The 5,199-nt window shown below is 38.5% G+C and overlaps 1 pseudogene; it reads left to right on the forward strand.

The window, feature by feature from the left end:
- Positions 1-963: 963 nt before the first annotated feature.
- Positions 964-3,875, forward strand: LOC102597468 (transmembrane 9 superfamily member 11-like; annotated as a pseudogene).
- Positions 3,876-5,199: the final 1,324 nt, after the last annotated feature.

Consider the following 5,199-nt stretch of genomic DNA (forward strand, 5'->3'; position numbering starts at 1 on the left):
TTCATTTATTTTGTTAAATGTTTTAAAGACTAAAGTTGCCTTTTTTATGGCGAGTTGTATATATTTTATTATACAGAGTTTTCTTTGGATTTAAAGTTTGTATTTAAGTTTTATGAACTCTTATTTCAGTTTTAGCATTTGTATGCTTGGGTTAGTCTTCCGCTTGTAGTCAGCCAGGATGAGGGTTCGCTTGGGGGACCAACAATGGTCTTTGAGTGCCGGCCACGTCCAGGGTGTAGACTCGGGTCGTGACAGTCTTATTCATGAAGTTCATAGAAGTTGACAGCCCAACAAAAGATATATGACATTAATACATTTTCTTCAAATGTCACCTCTAAAATAAGCATGTGTATTATTTCTAGCCTAGCCTTATTAAATGGTTGAATTTAATCTCACATGTGAAAGCATACGGGATAACTTAGCTTGTCGTGACTAAATAGTACTATTTATGTTGCCAAACATAACCTAAACTTGACGCGTTGATCACTATTTCTAGCCTAATTGAATGGTTGATTTTGGATGGCTGGGATATGAAGTTTGTTCGTCGAATAGGAAAATATCTAAACAAGGAAGGAAGCAAGAAACTCCCTGTGCCTCCACTACTTTCTTAGCAGCAACCTAATTGTGTATTGTACTATTCAAAACTCATAAGCAAAATGTGATAGAATTAATCTATAAATACATAGATGCATGCATGAATATATAATATATGTAACTGCAAACAAATTAAAGAAACATGACATCAAATTCAAGCGCCAGGAGATGGGCAGACCGCATAGGCAATGCCCTTCAAAAAGAAGTTGGTATTGACTTGAATCTTCTCCCTCCTGTCTGTGTCCTTCAGGTTCCGAAAACACTAACTCATGAGAAACCAGAAGCCTATACTCCTCAGCTCATTGGAATGGGACCCTATCACCATTTAAGGCCAGACCTATATCAAATGGAAAGGTACAAACTTGCTCCATGAAGGACATTCTTGAGCCTGCTCAAATCCTCAATTTCAAGCACCTCTTGATCGACAAACTCAGAGAGAACGACCTTGTTGTCCGCGTCTGTTATAACCTCTTCATGGACATAGATGAGGAGACTTTAGCTTGGATAGTAGCCATAGATGGTCTATTCTTGCTTAACATCTTCCGTTCAGCGTATGGAAATAACCTGCATGATGATCATGAAAATAATATTGATGACTCCATTTTCACCCGAGACTTTATGATGCTTGAGAACCAAATCCCCTTTGTGGTTTTGAGGCAAATTAGAAAGTTTCTTCGTCTCTCTTCCCCCGAGGACAGAGAAGATGCAGAGTTAATTTCCATGTTTAGGCGCTTCTGTGAAATGCATTCCCCACTTCCTTTGCCTGCAAACAATGAGTATCATGGAAATAACGCCAAAGAAACTCAGCCACTTCATTTGCTAGATCTTATGTATCGTTTAATCCTCGATGATCATGTAGATTTTGCTTCTGTTCCTATTCAAACGTCATACATCATTAATATCAAACATGATTATAAAGATGAAGCACATGATCAAGATACACATGAAGACATCATTCACAAATTCGAAACAATGTTGAAGGTGCTGGAACCTATAGGTCCAAAAAAAGTGCAAAAAGTTGTAAAGCCCATTAACCAGATTTTAGCAAACGTGCCATGGTCAAAGATTTCCGGGCTATTTAGGGTAGGTATGGAAAGAAATGGAGACGAAGAAAGTAAGAATATCATTACTATCCCTTCAGCATCCCAATTATGGTGTTATGCCAGTGTCAGATGCATCCCCATCCGCGAGGGTTTGAATTGGGTTATGCGTTTTATCTGCCTGGAAGTTACCCTCATAAATATGGGGTTGGTGATTTGTTGAATGTTAAGGTGAATTCATTGACTTCAATTGACCCTGAGTTGCCTTATAGTTATTATAGTTTACCTTTTTGTCAACCACAAGAGGGTGTGAAGGATAGTGCTGAGAATCTTGGTGAGCTTCTTATGGGTGATAAAATTGAGAATTCTCCTTATAGGTTTAAGATGTATACTAATGAGACTGAGATTTTCATGTGTCAAACTAAACCTTTGTCTGGTGAGGAGTTTAAGCTTTTGAAGAAGAGGATTGATGAGATGTATCAAGTGAATTTGATTCTTGATAATTTGCCTGCTATTCGATATACGAGGAAGGCAGGTTATTTCTTGCGGTGGACTGGTTATCCGGTTGGGATCAAGGTTCAAGATGCGTATTACGTGTTTAATCACTTGAAGTTTACGGTTCTTGTTCATAAGTATGAAGAGACCAATGTGGCTCGTGTTATGGGTACTGGGGATGGAGCTGAGGTGATATCAACAGTTGGAAAGGATGGATCTGAGGAACCTGGTTACATGGTTGTTGGGTTTGAGGTTGTTCCTTGTAGTGTTCAACATGCTCCTGATTCAGCAAAGAACTTGAAAATGTACAATAAGTACCCGACTCCAATTAAGTGCGACCCTACAACTGTTGCCATGGCTATTAAAGAAAATGAGCCTGTTTCGTTTACTTATGAGGTGAACTTTGTGGAAAGTGACATTAAGTGGCCATCAAGATGGGATGCTTATTTGAAGATGGAAGGTGCAAAGGTGCATTGGTTCTCTATCCTTAACTCCCTTATGGTGATCACTTTCTTGGCTGGAATTGTGCTTGTAATCTTCTTGAGGACTGTCAGGCGGGATCTGACAAGGTATGAGGAACTTGACAAAGAGGCTCAAGCTCAGATGAATGAGGAGTTATCCGGGTGGAAACTTGTGGTAAGTGATGTTTTCAGGGCTCCGAGTAATCCAGGACTTTTGTGTGCGATGGTTGGAGATGGGGTTCAAATTCTAGGGATGGGTGTTGTGACTATCATGTTTGCTGCCCTCGGATTTATGTCCCCAGCTTCTCGTGGAACATTGATTACCGGCATGCTATTCTTCTATATGATTCTTGGTGTTGCAGCTGGTTATGTTGCTGTTCGTCTCTAGAGGACAATCTTCTGCGGCGATCACAAGGGCTGGATTTCAGTCTCATGGAAAGCTGCTTGTTTCTTCCCTGGAATTGCTTTTCTCATTCTAACCACATTGAACTTTCTGCTATGGGGTAGTCACAGCACAGGGGCCATACCATTTTCTCTGTTTGTCGTCCTCATTTTACTTTGGTTCTGCATTTCCGTTCCTCTAACCCTGGTCGGTGTTTATTTGGGGGCAAAGGCTCCTCACATTGAATACCCAGTCCGAACCAACCAGATCCCCCAGGAAATCCCACCACAAAAATATCCATCTTGGCTTTTAGATTTGGGTGCAGGCACCCTTCCTTTCGGTACTCTGTTCATTGAGCTCTTCTTCATCATGTCGAGTCTCTGGATGGGTCGTGTCTACTATGTCTTCGGCTTCTTCCTCATTGTCATGATCCTTCTCGTCGTAGTCTGTGCTGAGGTCTCTCTTGTTCTGACTTACATGCATCTTTGTGTGGAGGACTGGAAATGGTGGTGGAAATCCTTCTTTGCCTCCGGATCAGTTGCTATATACATTTTCCTCTACTCCGTTAACTATCTAATCTTTGATCTCAAGAGCTTGAGCGGGCCTGTTTCTGCTACCCTTTACCTTGGATATTCCCTCTTCATGGTCCTTGCCATCATGCTCGCGACAGGCACGGTCGGGTTCCTTTCCTCCTTCTGGTTTGTACATTTCTTGTTCTCTTCAGTGAAGCTGGATTAAAGAAGTCTCTTATGGCAGAAAGAAACAAAAGAACCATTGAAGAAACAGCTGCAGATGTGTCTTTAAGTCATTCTTGTTTACTTTTTATTGTCATATTACTATCATTTTGTAGGGTATTTGGAAGAGAAAGCCAATAAACTCCTCAAGTTTTGTTAAATTCTTTAATAGTCAAGTATTGCTTGGTATAGTTGACTATAGCTTCATTGGTTGGGATAATCATATTTGGATGTGCCTATAGTGATGGATTCAGTTGGTAAATCTGGTTTGTACATTGCATTAACTCAACTCATCATGATTTTTGAATCACTTTTTCGATTATTTCTTTTTTGATCTGCTTTGATATGTTTTTTCTTGAGCCGAGGGTCTATGGGAAACAATCCCTCTACCTTCTAGTGTAGGAATTAGGTTTGCGCACATTCTATTTTTTTAAGCTTCACTTATGGGATTACATTAGACATGTTGTTGTTATCATGATTCTGAATAATATTAGAAGTCATAGAACAAAATCAAGAGTTCCCTTTGGAGTATGGCTTTCTAGTTAGCTAGCAATTGTTCACATTGAGTTATTGGATACTTGATTCAAGTGTCACTAATCACATGATAACATTTTTACTTTCTTAAACTCTGTAAGACCGTTAAAACAACCAAACAAATTAAAATTGAGAGAGAGCACTTAAACTCTATGGTTTATGATGGAAATAATTCATGTTATGAGTCATATATTGTTGGAAATAATTACACTATTTTATCTTCTTGAAATTTTAAACAGATAATATATGATTACTATTTACAATATTTGATTCCTAGCATAAAGATTGTAGATATCTAAAAAGATAAAAACTGAATTAGCAAAATCCTAGTTGAGTTTTAAATTACTTATCCTATAGTTCAAAATAGAAAAAGGTGTCTTATTATAAGCATCATGTTTCTTCGTGGACGGGGTGGAGCCAAGTAGGGCAAGGGGTTCTATTTTTTTTTAGGGATAATACATATATTTGACCTTAAACTTGGCTTCAAATTTTAACTTTGACCTCTAACTTTCATAGTGCACAAACAAGCACTTTAACTATCCAATCTTTTAATAAATAAACACGCGACTTTTGGAGCCAAGAGCGTAAAATGCAAACGCTGCCACGGGTTTGAGCGAGCCACTCAATGGCTGCCAACTAATTAAACACTTTACACGTCCATTTTAGAACTAAAAATAATAATAATAATAATTAAGGGTAAAGTTGTCATTTCAGCATTTTTTTCACTGTTGTGTGCCTCAAAAATTACTTCTCACTCGCGCAAAATGCGTGCACATCACGCGTTTTGCCAGGTAAGACACGCGTGTTTATTTATTAAAAGGTTGGATAGTTAAAGTGTCTATTTGTGCACTTTGAAAGTTGGAGGTCAAAGTTAAAATTTGAAGCCAAGTTTAAGGTCAAATATATGTATTATCCCATTTATATATTATGCCATGTTTTTAATTTGCACTAATGAGTAC

Source organism: Solanum tuberosum, unplaced genomic scaffold (assembly GCF_000226075.1).
Source record: "Solanum tuberosum cultivar DM 1-3 516 R44 unplaced genomic scaffold, SolTub_3.0 scf00300, whole genome shotgun sequence".
In the NCBI taxonomy this organism is placed as follows: Eukaryota; Viridiplantae; Streptophyta; class Magnoliopsida; order Solanales; family Solanaceae; genus Solanum; species Solanum tuberosum.